Source organism: Crinia signifera, chromosome 6 (assembly GCF_055691185.1).
Source record: "Crinia signifera chromosome 6, ASM5569118v1, whole genome shotgun sequence".
Lineage (NCBI taxonomy): Eukaryota > Metazoa > Chordata > Amphibia > Anura > Myobatrachidae > Crinia > Crinia signifera.
In genome coordinates this window covers 93,233,193-93,254,070 of record NC_139222.1, presented here as the reverse complement: position 1 = coordinate 93,254,070, position 20,878 = coordinate 93,233,193, and the positions used below count along the sequence as shown (strand labels likewise).

The 20,878-nt window shown below is 42.7% G+C and overlaps 1 protein-coding gene across 4 annotated transcripts in view; it reads left to right on the top strand.

Moving 5' to 3' along the window:
• Positions 1-4,818: 4,818 nt before the first annotated feature.
• ADNP (activity dependent neuroprotector homeobox) overlaps positions 4,819-20,878 on the top strand; it is a 32,520-nt gene continuing 16,460 nt past the window's right edge. Inside the window, exons 1-2 of one of the 4 annotated variants that reach the window (XM_083146481.1) lie at positions 4,819-5,014; positions 6,702-6,852. The gene's annotated coding sequence lies outside the window, so the exon portion shown is untranslated. Of the gene's footprint in view, positions 5,015-5,053; positions 5,349-6,313; positions 6,334-6,590; positions 6,612-6,701; positions 6,853-20,878 lie in introns of those variants that run through there. The other 3 variants (XM_083146480.1, XM_083146483.1, XM_083146482.1) reach the window with 3 other exon arrangements.

The following is a 20,878-nucleotide window of genomic DNA, read 5'->3' as shown; positions in this document are numbered from 1 at the left end:
GTTGCTAGTAAATAACCCTTTCAGTTCTTTAAATGGATTACTAATGACAAGTCTCATGTCCATTATAAAAAAAATATTGCCCTGCAATCGGTTTTCCATTTAATGAATTTACTCAAATTAGTTCTTGAAAATTTTATCCGACTTACTTAAAGTCAGATTGCTTAGTCTACTAAAATGAAAAATTAGCAGCCGATTCCGACCAAAAAGACACAGATTCGCTGATCTTCGTCTTTTCTGAAATTTTCTGAAAGTCAGAAGATCAGAAATTAAATTGAATATGTTGAATGTAAATTCGACCTATTGTAAAAAAATGGACAATATTTTGATGGTTGGAAAAATTAATACCCCACAAATTTGATAATGTTACTAGTAACTCTTCAACTAATAGCTGCAGTTTTTAGGCTGGGTTACCTTACTAAGTTTAGTTACAAGTATTTTGGTTCAGGTTTACAGAACTATACAATTTATCGTCTGAAAAGGAGCACACAGCTCTTTTAGGCTGCCATTTTATTCCTAATATCCTTTTACTCTAGACAAGTGGTTTCCTGGTCCTCAAGTACCCCTAACAGTGCACGTTTTCCAGGTCACTCAGCAGGTGCACTCATTATTCAGACACGTTTTAAAAGGCCCACAGGTGGAGCTAATTATTTCACTTGTGATTCTGACACCTGGAAAATGTGCACTGTTGGGGGTACTTGAGGAAAAGGGTTGGGAATTAATTCCCTAGACCATGCACCACGTTAGTAACCCTACTTGTTTTCCAGGTGTGGTATTATCAATGGTCCAATTAAATATATCACCTTAGAACCTAATCCAAAGCAATCCAATGTATTTATCTGTTCTTAATGTAGGATACCTGAAAAGCCTAACTTAAGCTAGCACTAATAATGTCAGGCTGGTCTGTAGTTACTGGCATCTTTTTACTTCCACTTTATTGACAAAGAACTATAATTGCTATTTTCTGTCCTGTTAATAGAGACAAGTGTGTTTCGTACACTTCTTTGAGATCATTAAGTATTATAGGATTTGTATTCTAGCCCCATATAATTATAATTTATTTATATGGCGCCACAAGGGTTCCGCTTCATACATTAAGTTTTCACAGTTCAGTCGAGATCTTCCTCTGTAAATAGACTGAGATCTACCTCCCTTGCACCAATATTCCTATTTTACCATTTTACCTAGGTGCGTGTTTGTCTACTGTAAATGTGGGTGCCGGATGACAGCCGACAGTCAGGATCCCAACCATCATTATACCAACATCGGAATCCAGACAGTTTAACTGCCCAACAGTAGAAATTCTCCCTCAAGTGGATCTGGACCTGTGGCAAGGGGTTCTTGGCGCTCGCCTCCTTGTTGGAGTACCGGCGGTCGGGATTCCGATGTCATTATACTGACCTTCGTAATCCCGACCGTCAGCCTCTTATACCCATAAATGGAACTGTTAAGGTGCCCATACACTAGTAAGATTTATATTCAGATCTGGCTGGTTTGAACAAAAACATGGTTATGGATGAGTGACAGTTTGTCAGTTTTCCAGCATTTCCAAGCAAATGGTCAACTGTCATTTGCTCTCATCCATAACCATGTTTTTGTTCCAACCAGACAGATCTGCAGATAAATCTGCGTGTGTATGGCCACCTTTATTTTGATGATCTGCTATAACCTTGCCTGACTCAACAAGATTGTCTGCCTGTAACTTAAATCTTACCAGTCCTGCTTTTGTTTCTCTCCTTTCACGTATAACTCTGAAAATGTTTTGCCATCTTTATTTTTGACTGCCCTTTACTATTCAGCCTAGGAATTTACATGTCTGATTACTTTCTTCACCTGCTTCTGGTTTCCCACATATATAACTTTGTATTTATTCTTCTGAGTCTGCTAGTATTTCTTAAGTCAATATATTTACAATGTTTCCTGTGGCCTTGGAGAACCAGATGAGCTTTCTTTTTCATGTGTGGCTCACATGATTATGCCCTTGCATACGCATTACAATAAGTGATTTTTATTATATGGAAATGTTTCATTGATAAACACTGCAAAACTTGTCACAAAACCATGCTGTCCCCTTCAAAAATTATTATAGGCTTAAGCTAGGTACACACTGAGACTATATTCACCAGATGTGTAGATTCCAGAAGTTTGGTACAAAATAACAGACATATCGACAGTGCACAAGTGTCCACTATTTTTTCTGTATTGTATGTTCTGCATTTGGGGGTGGTATCCCTGGTGTGAAACGGTGCAGCAGCCTCAAGGTGCGCTCTATCCTTCGATTTAGTGTAAATGCCTGATATGCGAGTGCCCATGGTCTTATGTGATTTAGCACAGATGGCTGAGGTGCACAGTCAACCAGGCAATGTAGCGTGCAACTTGGTGTCTGCTAATGAAGGAGTGACCTTTCCATCAATTATTTGATTGCTCTGATGTACCCAGGATCCAATATGGTGGCAGTGGAGCAACAATTTTGGCATGCGCCCCAAAATTAGTGGGGAAGGAGGTGTGGCCTATTCTCACGGCACTCCTGCAAGGCCACGTCCCGATTTTTGATGGTGTTGGGGGCATGACCAGCACTAAGAGAGCAGCTGTCCATTCATCCTGTCCCTCTCTTGGCTAAATAGACTCCATGCCCATGCACAGGGGGGATTCCCAATTGGCCCACCACCACCATAGGACACTGCCTGTCCCAGTTGGGATGCGGGACTGTCCCCCAAAAAACAGGACGGTCCAGCTAAAAGCAGGAGAGTTGGAAGATTTGCTGTGCTCCTATGAATGGAAATGCTGTAGACTTTGATTGTCAAATTTCCAGTCAAGTTAACATGTGTCCAGTAGTATCTTCCACACCTACATCTTTGAAATTTATGACATGCCAGTTTCTTGCCGGTTGACCCGGTAATTAGTCTGATGTGAAAGGGGTTACCGGGTCCAGCAAACTGGTAGCAACACGGCAATATGAACTGGTAAAAAAAGTAGGGTTCTTACCGGTTTGTTGCCGTGTGAACGGGTTAATCGGGTCGAGCTACCCATTTCCCATTCACTTATAGGAGGAGGCAGCTTGGAGCAGCGCCAGCTTTAAGTGCTGCCTCCTTCCCCGCCCCCGGTGATGCTCCGCCATTCTGCTTCACCCCCACATGATGTCAGCGAACCAGCAATATTGCCAGTTTGCTGAAGCGATGGGAACATAACAAAATGCAGGGTCGCACTGGGACTGAACCATTTCAAAGTCCCGGTGCGACCCTGCATTTGCGATCTGAAATGGTAAAACTCTAGAGTCACCCACACCACACAAATAAGACAATCATCTTTGCCAATAGATTTTGCCACAAACCAAGGGCTTTCAGAACTCAATATCCCACTGACATTGTATTTTAGAAAATCGCAGACATGAACCCGGCACTAACAAATGGTGACTGAAATACAAAATACAAACTTTACCAAACTGAAATAAAGACCAACAGTTTATAACTGGTTTACAACTACTTCTGATTCTAATCAATGGTTTTATATCAATTTAGAAAAAAATAAAAGGAAAAATCACTCCACATAAAGGCAATTGTTTGATTATTGAAAAAAAAATGTTCCGCATATAGTCTATTTGGGTCATCTTTTAGAACAATTTCCATCAAGCTATTTGCATTATTTTGCAACTGTTAAGACATAAACCCAAGCAGGCTACTGTAGGGCCCATTCTGAGACATATGTATCTTTATACTAATGCCGCTACAAAGCCCTTCCCTGATGTAAATCTAGGTATTCAAATGTACAAGGACTGAGGCGCTCATTGTCAGTGTACATAGATGCTGTAATACCCCTTAAAGAGATTAGGGCAACTGAAAGGAGCTAAACCACTTCAATCATCATAGGTGGTCAACTATAATTTTTTACTCCAGATCCATACTGTACTTCTAGTGGTTACAGAATGTTTTTTGGTTTTTAATTTATAATGCTGTATTTATAGAAATATATTGTACTTATTCTAACCAAGATACCAAATCTGTCATCTATATTTTTCTAGAAATTGGGGTCAAAAACAACAAACATACAGGTAAACTAGTGTAAGTGGAATACTAACAAGGTGCTGAAGTTGCTAACAAAGCTAAAATGGTATTGGTTTCAAACTGTAAATGAAAAAATGAATTCAGTTTTCCTTTGTAAAGACCGCTGTAGGATCACTTGCTCTCAATACTTCTCAATGATAATTGTTTTTTGAGTCAGCTGAATTGCAATATGGTTGGATAATTTAATATACTTGCAGACCCAAATATACTGGGCCAAATGAAGAAAAGCTAACATCTGAAATTCTTCAAAGTAATTAGATGGGCAAGTTTATTGTACAACAGCAAATTCCAGCTGCCCATCATCCTCTCCTGCACTGTAACTAGATGCTTCTACAGGCTACTGTTTTTGTGACTTTAGATGCCAAGAAGTGCTGCAGCAGTTGCAGAAGCAGACAAAACTAACATGTGTCATAGGCCGGCCAGTAAGCATCATGTTGGTAATGGGGTGTAGACCATAGTCATGCATTTCCCACTTGACCAATGTCATCCTGCTTAAGCCTAAACAAAATGGCTACATGCACACACAAGCTGGCCCTCTCTGCCCAGTGCATGGGCCCCAGGGGTTTCCTGATGGGAGCAGCCATGTCTCTCTACCCTGGCCAATGTGTGCTGTGCACATGCAGGAAGAGGTGAATTTGGGCCACCCACCACAACCTGACCACATGGCCGCAGCACTGAGAACCCCCCCCCCCTACCATGTGACCAGACTCCAGAATGTAGTCCCTGCTGCGGAGGGATATGCTGGTGAGGGGAGAGAAAAAAAACACCACACTCCACACAGCCCCACAGTGATTCTATTTCATGTCTGTGTGTATCCCTCCGTCAGAGGAAGGCGCCCCCTGGCGGTGACAGTCTGCCGCTGCCGGTAAGAGACGCTCTTCCACCGCCGGGCCTGGGACAAAGAGACCCCCCGAGAGCCGATCACCGAATCGTCCCCGGACTCCCGTTCCTGCCAGGTTTGTGTTTTCCCGGGCTCCCGCCGCCCCCCGTCCGGACAATGAGTCCCCCCCACATGCTAATGAGCCGCTGACGCCACATCCGATCTTTCTCGGACGCCATTTTGGCCAGGGCAGGATCGGAGCCGCTGTGTATTGTCTGGAGGAGGAACTCAGCCGCCGGCTCCTTCCCCATCATCATCATCCTCCCATCCGCCTCAGACGGGCCGGGGTCTCCGCGCCCCACCTCCAGCGCCAGTGCCCCCGTCCTCCCTTCCTCCTCCGTGCCGGCCGGTGAGGGGAAGCCCGGCCTCTGTCACCCCCGTCTCCGGGGGCCCCGAGTGCAGCGCTGCAGGTACGTCCGGGCCCCCGGTGCTGCTGCCGCCGCCCGCGTTACGCGCACAGGGGGCAGATGCGAGTGAGGGCACAGGCTGGGGCAGCGCGTATATATGTATAGGGGCTGCGAGTACACTATAGGGGCAGTGCCACACAGGGGAGCAGTGTTTAGGTGGGGAAATTATACACCGCTGTAGATATGTGTGTGTTCCCCTGGGAGCAGGCAAGGGTGCAGCAGCGCTGTGCACACGGGGATGCCGGCTGCCGAGCGCTGTGTATTGGGGCAGCACCCAGGTACAGACTCCTATAGGTCTCAGTGGGTGCAGGATAGCGCCATGCATATTTGGGGCATCAGCCGGGCGCTATGAGTACATGCAGCCTGCTGTTGGTAAATACATGATGTATTGGGCGGCGATGTCTGCTCGGTATGGGCATCGGATGGCAGTGAGGCCCGCTGCACCCCCCCGGTACAGAAGGCTGTCATGTAACATACAAGGCTGGTGGCTGTCATGTGTATGGGGGGCACACATCTGGGTGTAACTGGCACAGAACGGGTTACCACATCTGGGGGGTGGGATGTGTGCTGCTAAGTAAGGGTTAATGGTCGGGGATGGGTACATGGCTGCTGCCGCCCCCTCCCCTCCAGCCTGTCTGCTGAAAAAGGCGCGACTTGTAGCATGCTGCACCGCACACCCCGCCATGTACATACACATGGATACGCCGGGCACGGGGCTGCAGAACAAAGGCTGCTGCCCCGCTAGGGTGATCACCCGGACACATGGCTCCAGCCGTCACATCTACCACCACCGCCTCTCACTCTAACTGCCCTGATGACCCTATATTACTGTTTCCTATGTAGATATACTCATGCTTTGCGTTCTAGGAAGAAAGGGGGCCAACAGAATACACAGCCTGCCTACACCCAAAATGCACCGCAGCCGTGTCACCGAGAGAGATCACTATTCACTCCCACATTCCTGTAGGGGGCGCATTCTGTGCGCTGGGTAAGGTTCTGGTGTGGGGGATGGGGAACAGGAACCGCAGCACAGCGTCCCCTGTAGGCCTGCGATAGGAATGGGCTGAGCTGCAGCATCTCACTCACTGCATACCCATAGTGCAGAGCGGTGAGTCACAGCAGCTCTGCTTCCCCTGGTTCTGGGCTGCTTGTGTCTCCCCACAATGCACACGGTGTGTAGCAGTCTGCACCTCTGCTACTTTTGTAGACTTTGCAGCAAAGTGCAACATTGCTTCCACATTAGCAAGCAATGATTATAGTCCTCAGGTAGATGCACTATGATGCTACAGGAACTATGTACCCAATAAGCATGTGTGTTAGGCAGAGCTTGATACACCTTTTATTTTGCATTTCCAGCTGGACTCCATTCGTTAGAGACGGCAACTTGGATGTATGGACACCGGTTCCAGCTGCGATCACCTTGCTTTGTGTGAGGTTTACCATCATCATTCGTGGCACTGGCATCCTTGCTTCATCTTCTTGATCTTTGCATTTTATTGACAAAAAGGTTTGTCATAAAATTATTTTTTTCCTGCATGCTGTCAACATAAACCTAATATATAGCTTGTATGCAGGGTCTTTGGCACTTCAGGAGTTTGCAATATTTCACATCTGATATGTCATCATTTTCTCCTTAGTAACTTTCAGACTGTTGATCTAGCGCCATGAAGTTAGCCAAGAATCTGCTAGCTGTCCTGAGCATGGGATTATGTTCTGACTGTTTCTAGGAGTACCTGACCTTACTTACACAGAGAGAGACTTTGGATACCGCATTCAGCCTTCCACACTTTGGAAGATATTTACAGTATTCATTTAGAAATGGATTGTGAATAAAGGTTGAAACAATCATTTCTGCCCATGAGTTTGAAACTCCCATTGTCTATTGGGACACCTTTACCTATGTCCCAATGGAATAGTTGGGAAAAGGATAAAAGAAAAAGGACATTGAGAACTTTGACATTAGCTATCTTCATACTTTATTTAGTAGATAAAGGGGAATATTTATTTAGAGTCTAACCCGCAGCAAATTATTGCGCTGAGTGGGGAAAGGGCTATTCAATTAGCCTTTTCCCCTGCACCAAAAATATTGTTTAAACAGAGAGCCACTCACTGATAAACTGGTAATCTATGGGTTTTCCTCACATGTTAACACTCTGATGGTTGCTGTCTTTTTCTTGAAGTGCCTGAAACTGCAAGGAGAAATACACATTAACATGCGGGTTGATACCTTCTAATTGTATTGGTATGGCACTATTACCCACAGTTATTTAAATCTTGACCTAAGCATAATCTCTGCATGCATGCAGCATAGTAATCGGTCGGTGTGCCTTTTTTAGACATGTAAACTTTCAAATGTTTCTTGATGAACATTTAGAATGATTCAGATATTGCAGTCTACTCTGGTAGTAATCTGTCCTGTTTGTGTGACTAAAGTCCAATACCCACTGGGCGCTTTTGAGTTGCTTTCAGCTCAAAACCACCCAGTGTGTATGTCCCGGCAGTGAGCGTTAATGCAAGCGCCCGCATCATCGCTAGCCACTACTGTTCATCGGCTGGTGTTACCAGCCGGCTGGATGGCTTTCCACAGCGTCCTGCTATGGAAAGCTGTTGAGCCCAGTGAAAATTGCTTGGACGTTAACAGAAATTTTAGGGCAGTGATTCCCAAACTTTTTGAATCCTGGCACGCACTAGGCCAAAACTTTTATTATTGACAAATTTTAAGAAGAAAAAAAATGTTAAATGAAGAAAATGTTGTTTATATTTTATTAAGAGTTTTTTTATATAGCGCAGCATATTCCATTGTGCTTTACAATTGGTGATTAAACAAACTGACATAGAGGAAGAATGGCCCTGCTCGCAAGCTTACAATCTGATTATCATTCTTGTTATGTGATGAAGAAAATAATTTTCTTCTCTTTGTCCACATATTTTATAACTGGTAGCTCCCACGACTGGTTTTGCCTATCACACTGTCTATAAATAATTTTATTTGGTCTTAGACCACCAATGCGAGGCACCCCTACAAGTGCCCCAACGCACCCCAGGGTGCTACGACACACAGTTTGATAACCAGTGTTTTCGGGTATGTTCAGCAATCCGTTAGTTATCACCCATAGCTGTTCATATGTAATTCAGTCTCAAAATGTTCCTAACTTTTCTATAAAGAGCTTTTGTTTAGACACTTAGTGCTAGATGGTGGTTTGGGGCTGTGAATCTGATGCCTCTCTGCTCATCTCATCTTGGATGTCTTCTCGTTACCTCAAACTCAACATTTCCAAAACAGAATTATATTCCCACCAGCTAAAAGCCGTTACCATCCCGATATCTCCATAACTGTTGTCAACTAGACAACCTACCTTACAAGCTTGCTGCCTAGGGGTCTTCCTCGACTCAGAACTGTCCTTTGTTCCCCACATTCAATCTGTCTTTAAATCATGTTGCATGCATCTAAAAAAATATCAAAAATATGACCTTGTCTTACACTGCCAAATCTTTTATCCATGCACTCCTTATATCCTGCATTGATTATTGCAATAGTCTACTTATTGGCGCACACTTGCCCCTACAATCCATTTTGAATGCAGCTGCTCGGCTGATCTTCCTAGCAAGATGTTCATCATCTGCTGATCCCCTCTGCCAGTCCCTCCCCTGGTTGCCCATACCAATATAAAATACTTCTATTCGCATATAAAGCTATTAACCATTCTACCCCAATATATATAGAATACCCTTCCACTAGTCTCCAAACTATGAAGCGTTTCCTGAAAAACTCATCTCTTCAGAGGCATTATGTATTTATTTAGCTTCCCTTCTGGACTTGCAACTTGGTGGGACTGCTATGCCATAACTGGTGCCTGTCCTTGTATTTCCCTATAGATCAGTGGTTCCCAACCCTGTACCCCCAACAGTGCATGTTTTGCAGGTCTCCACACAGTATCACAAGTGATATAATTAGCTCCACCTGTGGATCTTTTAAAATGTGTCTGAATAATGAGTGCACCTGCCGGGTGACCTAGAAAACGTGCACTGTTGGGGGTACTTGAGGACCAGGGTTGGCAACCACTGCTATAGATTGTAAGCTTGCAGCAGGGCCGTCTGTCTGTTACCCAGTTTGTTCTTTTGCTTACTAAAATTTTTACAGCGAGGTGGAAACTGCGTGTGCGGCCACCAAAACAGCGAGGCTTGCGGCAAAATGTAGCAGGCTCCCTGCATTAGCCACGAACCTTGAAGTTTGGGGGAATCCTCGCTGTCCTGACAGCGAGGATTCCCCTGGAACGTTGAATAGGGTGAGCGGCAGGCACGGGGTGTATGGCTTGTTTAGTGTTCCTTCAAGGAACCGTGGCAGGCAGGGCGCTGCTCCACGGGGGCTGCGTTAGGGGGGTGGCCCATCGACGTCACGAAAAGGGGCGTGTCTGGGCCACGGCATCAGGAAAAGGACAACTAGCAGTATTACTAAGAAATCACCCATTGCTGTAAAAACTTCGGCCGGGCCCATTCTTACGGTTTCTGATTGTGTTTGTTTAGACACTTAGCAGATCTTTACAGTATGTCCATTTACAGCAATGGGTGATTTCTTAGTAATATTGCTAGTTGTTAAATAGCTGTTGTGGATTTATGATGGTCTCTTTGGTATTATGCAGTATTTTAAACTTCTGAGTGTTTCATCTGGTGCAGGACACATTCATGTAGTTCTTGTTATATGTGAGATGCCCTCCTGTACTCCTACAATAGACCAACTTCACCGCTGGGTAATTAAATAATCCAGGGGTCCTCAAACTATTTTGCCCTGGGACCCCATAAGACAAGAAAAATAGGTACTTATGTAGTATCTGGGCTGCCGATTTTTTGATTGTATGCCTTAAGTTAAGGCATACAATCAGATGCGATGCGATATCGCATCGCATCGCATACGACCATGCGATGCGATGCGATGACCCGATTTTTCCATAGGATTCAATGTTAAAATGGACTGAGTCCATTTTAACATGGAATTCAATGGGAAAAGGGGTCCTTTTCATACCCCTACTATCCAAGTGGGCATGGAGTTGGATATAAACCTGTGGCGAGCGTAGCGAGCCACCGAGCCCGAAGCGTGGCGAGCGAAGCGAGCCCCGCGAGGGGACGGTATTCTGTGTCCCCTCGCGGGGCTCGCTACGCTCGCCACGCTTCGGGCTCGGTGGCTCGCTACGCTCGCCACAGGTTTATATCCAACTCCATGCCCACTTGGATAGTAGGGGTATGAAAAGGACCCCTTTTCCCATTGAATTCTATGTTAAAATGGACTCAGTCCATTTTAACATTGAATCCTATGGAAAAATCGGGTCCATCGCATCGCATCGCATGCGATATGGTCGGGTGCGATGCGATGCGATGGACCCGATTTCAAAATCGGCAGCCCAGTTACTACATAAGTACCGAAAAATAGTTACAGGACCCCAGCAAGTTACTGCAGAAGGTCATCACATCACATGAGTAGTCAGCAGACAGCACATACATGGCAGCATTGTAGGGGTGATGGGAGGAGTCTAACATAACCAACAACTAAATAGACTTTTCAGACTCCTTGAATCGCTGACTGAGATTACAAAAGTCATCAGCCTGATAGTCAGCAACATGAAGTTGGGACCCACTTTGAGGTCAGGACACACAGTTTGAGAACCGATGAAATAATGAATATAGAAAGCTAAGATTTTGTAAGGAAATCAACATCCCCCAATTGTGAAATATGATGAGCTTGTGAAGATTCAAGTAACTTGGTGTTTTCTTTCCAGTTGAGACTTCTTTATTGTGTTTGTATATATACATATATGCAACTGTGTATGGTTTTAGCTTTTTAAGTACTTTTTCAGCCTTTTGCTTATTTAAAAAAAAAAACAAAAAAAAAAACTCTTTACAATAGTAATATTGGGCCAAAGTGAAACCAGTATGCCAGTTTTGCTCTTTCTTTTCTCCTCATCTGCCTGTATAAATGGCATCATGTTTTCACATGGGTATTGGAGATTCCTGCAATGTTGCGACAACTGGCTTGTGGTCATTACACCTATGTAAATGAGTGTGACTGAAGAATACACTTGGTACATTAATTAATGAAAATCTTTTTGTAGTAGCTATTGGATCAGTGCTGTATACAATTGATGTCGCTGGGAAGTACTTGTTGGACTGAAAAGTTATTTCCTATTAGTCCTGCATATGGCTTTGTGCGCCACTGAATGACATTACCGATGGCCAGTATTTGATGATGTAAACTTGGGATACACCTCAATAATTTTATATTAAGGGGGTTATTCTGGTTCACACGTATAGGCAAATTCCTTTTCAAATGGACAAAACCATGTGCACTGCAGGTGGGGCAGATGTAACGTGCAGAGTTAGATTTGGGTGGGGTTTTACTTCAAAGTGAGATCTATATTGCAGTGTACAAATAAGTCAGTATTTACCATAAGATGCTGGTCATGCTCCTTAGAGAAGTTTCTCAAACCAGGTCTTTGTGGAATCCTACAGTGCAGGGTTTCCTGCTCATATAGCAGGAGCACAAGGGCATCAATTGAGTGGGCTATACATTTGCTGTAACTAACAATTGAAAACGCATAATATTGTACATACTCTAAACAATCATTCGTATACAAATTTTATATATGTTCAGAGGACTGTGAGCTGCCTATTGTCTGTGTACCATTGTCAGATCATCAGAACACATTAAAATGTTTCAGATATATTGCATAATCCCTGCAGCACCGCAAATGCAGTATGTCTAGCAGACAAATGATGATTTGGGTATTCACACTAAAAGACGGTCGTGACGAAATATCGTTGATGGGCTCTACACTATAGTTTTGTTTGTAACCAGCATAACATAATATTTGCAGGTGTTATTGCTTAAGATACTTTGAAAAGCCTGTTAAGGTTCCATAGGGACACTAGAGTGCAAGCAATACCATGCAACCTGGGTACTTTAGAAAAGTCTGTACACCCATCCTTCATTGCAGCATCTTATCCTGATGAGCTGATTCCACGCACAAGGCGGTGTTATATTAAGCATGTAATATATTATGCTGCCGTTCAATGGATTGTGTGGTGTGTATGGCAATATATCTATTCTAGAATGTAATCTCTCCCGAGCAGGGCCCTCATGAGCCCTTCCTTCCTTTTACCTAAAACATACTTCCTTGATGGCATCTAATCCCTTGGCTTTTACACCACCCTGATACGTATTTTAGTATTGTCTGCTAATTCAGAAATGTTATACCCTGTACTTGTCCTATACTGTATTGAACTGTAGGTCACTCTTGTTTTTGTTTACTTGTTTATGATCTCTGTGATTGGGTGCTGCAGATCCCTTGTGGCAGTATATAAATTGATGATGATGGTTGCATAGGAATGTTGCAGCATTGTTCAGTTATATTCTTAGCTTTAGAGCTACTGGTCCATGATGATGCAATAGTTATGCCTAGCGTTCCCTCTAGGACAGGCATTCCCAACCACGGTCCTCAAGGCACACTAACAGTGCAGGTTTTAGTGATATCCAGGCTTGAGCACAGGTGAATTAATTATTATCGGGGATATTTTTATTTAACGATCTGTGCTAAAACCTGCACTGTTGGTGTGCCTTGAGGACCGTGGTTGAGAAAGCCTGCTCTAGGATTGTGTGTAAGGGATCAGTGGTACAGGGACAGCATATACACATCTTCCGGAAGAGTCTGTCGGCGTCACTATTTAAAGTGAAGCAGTGCTTTAACTAATGGAGGTGCGTTCGTTCGTTGGGGTTGCAATTCATGGATCTGCCAAGCACCTACAGAGGTGCTGGGCTTTACATTAATTTTTTCCTTCCACAACACTTTAAATGTCGATTGGCGTAAGATGCTGTGACTTTGAGGCCAATAAAGAACAATAAACATCACCTTAATGGAACCAGGTTGAGACGACTGGGTGAGTTTACGAAAACGTTTGTGGTGATGTCTTCTCCAGCAAGTGCTCTGTGAAGGTCCTGTTCTGCGCAGGTGTGAGGGGCAGAGGTCAGGGGGCTACAGGGAACTTAGGTCCGGTGAAGCTAACTCTGGGTAGAAGCATTGAGCTTCCCTGATTATTTTGATTGCAGCACAGATAACGCTATCATGAAACTGCAAATCTGTACTCTGCTGAGGTATGGTTATTACATACAAAAGTATGGTGATACGATTCAAACACACATCAGGGGGCATTTCTGGAGAAGTCAGAAACTTCTCCACAGTAAGCTTCTTAAGTAATAGCCAATGCAATAGGAAGTACTGTTCTCCACAAAACAGGACTTTTCTCTTTATTATAAATAGACCCAAATATCGTCTGCGTATCACTGTGCTGATGCGTCCTCCCACATAATCACGATAGCCGCCTGCTGTGGAAAGCCATTCAGAGTGGAGAAAATCCCAGCGATCATCGGTCCATACACGTTGGGCAAAATCGCCCAGTGTGTATGGACCTTTTTAGGTTAAAATATGCGGTGGGGGACAGGATTAAAGGGGCCTACACACGGGCAGAACTGGCCCAACCGGCGATCTCTGCCTGCAGGTTCTTAATTGCTGGGCGATAGCGATGTGCATCGCTGCACACAATCGCCCCGTTGTGGGCCACTTAACTTCTGTTTGTCCATATAAACTAGGACTCGCTTATCACATTGACCGTAAATAATTTGAGTTAGTGCTGGACCACCAATCCAAGGCTTCCCTAGTGTCTGAGGCACTCCAGTTTGGCACTTCCCATGACACACCTTTTGGGAACCGGTGCTAGACTGTTCTGCATGGAAATCCCAGGAGATCAGCAGTTTTGAGATAATCAAACCTCCTTCCCATTTGGCATCTGATTATACCATGGTAATTAACTTTCCCTATTCTGTGCTTTGATCAGGACAACAACTAAACCTCTTGACCTGGTCTGAATGCTTTTTAACTATTGAGACTGACACACTATTGGCTGATTTGTATGCGTGCAAATTTTGAAATAAACCAATGTGTGTGTGTGTGTGTGTATATATATATATATGTATGTATGTATGTATTCGCTGCAGCAGCAATATAGATTCCAGAAAAGAGCAGCAATCCGATCCAAATGTTTTCCAAATATACTTTTATAAAAAACCACAGCAACGTTTCAATGTGATTGTATCGTCATCATATATACACTGTTTTGCATCATATATCAAGCTAAACATGTTTATTTAGTTTGGTCATGGATCCCATTCTACCCTAACATGTTGCCAATACAATCTCTCTCCATCTTCCTTGCTCTGTATGTTCACAATATGTGTGGCACTTGGTTTCTTTAGGTTTTGAAGTGTGCCTATTTATAAAAAAAATTACATATCCATACTTGGATACCTATGTTTTAAAATAACCATTCTTGGAATCAAGCTATCATTACCATCACGTGTAGTGATGAGTATATCAGTGGTCATAGTGATCTGTGGGGTAGATGTATTAAGCCTGGTAAGTGGCTGTTGATAATGCAACAGCCAACCAGCTATCAACAGTTATTTTTCTGTCCCAGTCTGTAACTTGTCAGTTAGGAGCTGTTTGGTGCGTTATCATCAGCCAGTTGATCCCGCCTCTGGGCTTAATAGATCTGTTTAATACGTGAGTAAAGATGTGACCTGGCTATAGCATTTACTGGGAGCAATTCAAATGTTTCAAATTGGGTGTTGTGTAGTTGAATTGTTGCACTGATGGAGGGGTATAGGTGCATATAGTGGCTAATGCCAGCCAAAGTCCTGGGTAGTGCGCTTATACTCCCATGTGGGGGCCTACCATCTATTCACACCTTTCTCCTTACCACCTCAGGACACAATGTTAAGATATAGCTGCTAATAAGTGCCCAAGTTGTGGTAGTTGGGGAATGTAATCGCTTTCATTATTATATGTATTGATCTGCCTACCAATCTTGTAATCATTGTTAGGATGTATAATGCGTAATTTTCGTGGTGGTGGTTTTTTTTTTTTTTTTTTTTTGCACCAGCCTTTTGATTTATATTGAGTTTTGAGTTATGACAAATTTCAGAAGTACAGGGGTATTCAAATGGCTTACTTTAGACTAAATGCCAGAAAAAAATCTCTGCAACGTGGGAAGGGCTATTCAATTCAACTTTTTTTCCGGGGTGGAAAAATCAGTATTCAGGAGTAAAGGTTTGATGTAAAATGTGTAATCTGTATGTTTCTATTTGATTTTGAGTTTATTATGCAGACTTTACCACTACACTCCATAAACTGCAAGGCTCAATCCAGTTGCGGGAACTCGTTCGCGTGATATTCCCCACTTACTGAATACCCCCCAAATATAAGAAATGAGGACTGTTTTGTCTTGCCATGTAGTTTAGATCATTATCCTGTTAATTACATTTTGTCCCCAGTTTAAGCTTTTTGGGAAGGTACAATATTTTTGGACCGGATTTGCCTGATATGAGCTATCAATCACAATGACATCACACTACATCCATAATTGGTACGAAAACTATTCATCATTTTTATTTTACCACTAAATTAACGACTTTCCAATTCATTCATACATTGATATTTCAGTAATTTGCTAAATTTTTTGTTTACTAATTACAGGTCTCCCAATTTTTAAAGGCTTTTCATTTTTACTAGTTACCGTTGGCTAACCCGATTTACTGATTCCAATCACTTTTTGGTCTGAATTGGTTTTGCTGTACCACATATTGCAGCTCAATTACCCAATTCACCTGCAAAACAGAATGGCCCTGATATATTATTAGTCCTTGGAAATACTCTCTATTTCATGAGGCTTCATCTGCTATACTTAACAATGTAGATCAGTGGTTCCCAAACTGTGTGCCTAGGCTCCATGGGATGCCTCTTGTTGGGGGTCCACAACCAAAACAAATTTGTTTATGCTCAATCTAAAACCAGTGCTGGTGGCTGCCAATCATAAAAGGTATGGACAATTAGAACCACCGCTATGTTTCCACCGCATAATTGAACCTGAGCACAATTTGCATATTTTTTTAAATTTATCCATAAGAAACTTTTTGACATGGGGTGCCTTAAACAAATGATGATATTCTAGGGCGCCCTAGTCAAGAAAACTTGGTAACCTCTGCTCCATGGGAGGCTTCTGTCCTCCCTGAGCTCGCCTTAGGATACCTGCGATACGGTTTAACAGGTGTACCGCCCCAGTCAAACTCCCCACCTGCCAGATGATGATGATACCAGGCTGGTATGCTACATGTCATACTTATTAATAGCTAAAGCCCTGAGGGGTAGATTTATTTAACTCTGTGAAGTGATAGTGTCTGGTTTTTATCACCGGCCATTCAGTGCTAAAATGGCCGGTGATAAAAAAAAAAAAAAAACATTTTAGCATTTCAACAGGCTTAATAAATCTGCCCCTCAGTCTTACCTATTTATGAGTTGCTAGAATACACAGAGAAAACCCAAGAAAACATGGGGGAGAATATACAAACGCCACACCATTACAACCATTGTGAGGCAGTAATGCTAAACATATCATCCTTACTGCTTGTTACAGCCAGATGATTTTAGCGTGTCCTGCATGAAAAGAAAAAGACGAATATTGCCCAAGTCTAAAGCAATGGGAGATCTCGCTCAGTGTGACTCTATTGTTATCGCACTCCCCATATCTGTACCCGCCCACAGGCAGCTATTCAATTGTTTCTGAAGATGAGCGCACGAGCGTCCATTTACAGTCGCATATAAGCAGAAATTGTATTTAGAAGCATATCTATCGCGGCCATTCAACGGACCAAAGTGAAAGCCGTTTTTGCAGGGACACTGATCTGTTCCAAACTTGCTGGATATGGAGAGAGGGTGCATGGGAGTAGGAACGGATAGGGCCTCGGGGTGGAGAGCTTGTGGGCTAAAAACTGTCAAAGCTAAAAGTGAAAGTTTACGGCAGAAGCCATTATTTTGACAGGCTTTTTTTAAAACTTGTGTGTTCACTAAATATGCAAACCCAATTTTTTTTTTTTTTTAAGGGGTGGGGGTAAAGTTTTCATGTTCTGCTACAGGCTTCAAGTAGTTCCGGTGCAATACATTACCACATCACAAGCGTTACAACACCGTTTCATGATTGTGAGGCTAATACTTTGTAATTGTCCTATTTTGACAGCGTTTACCAGTGCTTATGATGCAGTGAGACGTGTTTTAATGTGTGATTGCATTTGGCATGAGGCCAGATGTAAGCTAGTGAGTTCCTAAAAGTGACGTGATTTCTGTGAGCGATCAGTCAAATCTAAAATAACAATGGATATGAAGCTAAAAATGAAGTGCTTTTTCTCTTAATAACCATGATCATTATTACATTTTGCTGATGGTTTACAGAAATGTGATCTATATACTTGAAGCTGTTTGTTTTTTACCTAGGTAAGTGACATTTTATGTTTAGCACAGTCAAATATGTATTTTGCTCAATTAGGTCGTTTTTTTTTTTTTTTTGCTCGCAAGTTTAAAAAAAGTTAATATATTGTTTATTAACCCCTTCCTGACAGAGCCAGTTTTTGCGTTCCTGACAGAGCCCTTTTTTTCAAATCTGACATGTCTCACTTAAGTGGGGATAACTTTTTTTTGCTTTTACTTATCCCAGTGATTTTGAGATTGTTTTTTCGTGACACATTGTACTTCAAATTAGTGGTAAATTTGGGTCGATACAGTCTGTGTTTTTTTGTGAAAAATACCAAAATATCGTGAAAAAATGGAAAATTTAGCGATTTGCAAAATGTTAAATTTTCTGCTTGTGAGACAAATAATCTTACCACTCAAAATAGTGAATAACTAACATAGACCATATGTCTACTTTATGTTGACATCATTATTTCAACTTCCTTTTAATTTTTTGGGACACTAGGAGGCTTACAATATGAATAGCAAATTCTCAAATTTTCAAGAAAATTTCAAACACTGATTTTTTTAGGGACCAGTTCAGTTCTGATGTGACTTTGAGGGACTTGTATGTGAGACACCCCCATAAATGATGCCATTTCAAAAACTGCACCCCTCACAGTATTCAAAACAGCATTTTGGAAGTTTGTTAACCCTTTAGGTGTTTCACAGGAATTAAAACAAAGTGTAGGTGAAATTTCAAAATTTCTTTTTTTTTGCAGATTTGCAATTTTAATACATTTTTCTAAGGAACACAGTACATTTTACTAGAGAAATGTGACTAAAAATTGATTCCCCCAATTCTTTTGTTTTCATAAATATCCTATATGTGGCCCTAGTGTGCACGGTGACCAAACCACAGGCTTCATAATAGAAGGAGCACCTACTTGATTTTGGAGCCTCCTTTTTATGAGATTATTTTTTAGGCACCATGTAGGTTTCTAGGCACCATAAGATGCTAAAAGTTAGGAACCCCCCCACAAGTGACCCCATTTTGCAAACTACACCCCTCAGGGAATTCATCTAGGGGTATAGTGTACATTTCAAACCCCCAGGGGTTTCACCAATTGTGGTACAACTGGGCAGTGAAAATGAAAAATTATTTTTTTTACACAAAAATACAGTTCTGGCTCCAAATTTGTCATTTTCAGAAGGTATGAAGGAGACAAAGCACCCCAAAATCTGTGCCCCAATTTCTCCCGAGTACGGCAATGCCTCACATGTGACCAAAAAATACCAGTTGGGTGCATGGCAGGACTCAGAAGGGAAGGAGTGATTTTTGGATTTTGCAGCTCAGATTCTGGTGGAATTTTGGTGGGTGCTATGTCGCATTAGCAAGACCCCCAAAGCACCAATACAGTGGAACCCCCCCACAAGTGACCCCATTTTGCAAACTACACCCCTCAGGGAATTCATCTAGGGGTATAGTGTACATTTCAAACCCCCAGGGGTTTCACCAATTTTGATACAAGTGGGCAGTGAAAATGAAAAATTACATTTTTTTACACAAAAATGCAGTTCTGGCTCAAAATTTTTCATTTTCAGAAGGTATGAAGGAGAAAAAGCACCCCAAAATCTGTGCCCCAATTTCTCCCGAGTACGGCAATGCCTCACATGTGACCAAAAAATACCAGTTGGGTGCATGGCAGGACTCAGAAGGGAAGGAGTGATTTTTGGATTTTGCAGCACAGATTCTGGTGGAATGAATGGTGGGTGCTATGTTGCACCAATACAGTGGAACCCCCCCACAAGTCACCCCATTTTGCAAAGTACACCCCTCAGGGAATTCATCTAGGGGTATAGTGTACATTTCAAACCCCCAGGGGTTTCACCAATTTTGATACAAGTGGGCAGTGAAAATGAAAAATTACATTTTTTTACACAAAAATGCAGTTCTGGCTCAAAATTTTTCATTTTCAGAAGGTATGAAGGAGAAAAAGCACCCCAAAATATGTGCCCCAATTTCTCCCGAGTACGGCAATGCCTCACATGTGACCAAAAAATACCAGTTGGGTGCATGGCAGGACTCAGAACGGAAGGAGTGATTTTTGGATTTTGCAGCTCAGATTCTGGTGGAATTTTGGTGGGTGCTATGTCGCATTAGCAAGACCCCCCAAGCACCAATACAGTGGAACCCCCCCACAAGTGACCCCATTTTGCAAACTACACCCCTCAGGGAATTCATCTAGGGGTATAGTGTACATTTCAAACCCCCAGGGGTTTCACCAATTTTGATAAAAGTGGGCAGTGAACATGAAAAATTACATTTTTTACACAAAAATGCAGTTCTGGCTCAAAATTTTTCATTTTCAGAAGGTATGAAGGAGAAAAAGCACCCCAAAATCTGTGCCCCAATTTCTCCCGAGTACGGCAATGCCTCACATGTGACCAAAAAATACCAGTTGGGTGCATGGCAGGACTCAGAAGGGAAGGAGTGATTTTTGGATTTTGCAGCACAGATTCTGGTGGAATGAATGGTGGGTGCTATGTTGCACCAATACAGTGGAACCCCCCCACAAGTCACCCCATTTTGCAAACTACACCCCTCAGGGAATTCATCTAGGGGTATAGTGTACATTTCAAACCCCCAGGGGTTTCACCAATTTTGATACAAGTGGGCAGTGAAAATGAAAAATTACATTTTTTTACACAAAAATGCAGTTCTGGCTCAAAATTTTTCATTTTCAGAAGGAATGAAGGAGACAAAGCACCCCAAAATCTGTGCCCCAATTTCTCCCGAGTACGGCAATGCCTCATGTGTGACCAAAAAGTGGCAGGACTCAGCAGGGAAGGAGTGATATTTGGATTTTGCAGCACAAATTCTGGTGGAATGGTGGTGGGTGCTATGTCGCATTAGCAAGACCCCCAAAGCACCAATACAGTGGAACCCCCCCACAAGTGACCCCATTTTGCAAACTACACCCCTCAGGGAATTCATCTAGGGGTATAGTGTACATTTCAAACCCCCAGGGGTTTCACCAATTTTGATAAAACTGGGCAGTGAACATGAAAAATTACATTTTTTTACACAAAAATGCAGTTCTGGCTCAAAATTTTTCATTTTCACAAGGAATGAAGGAGAAAAAGCACCCCAAAATCTGTGCCCCAATATCTCCCAAGTACGGCAATGCCTCACATGTGACCAAAAAA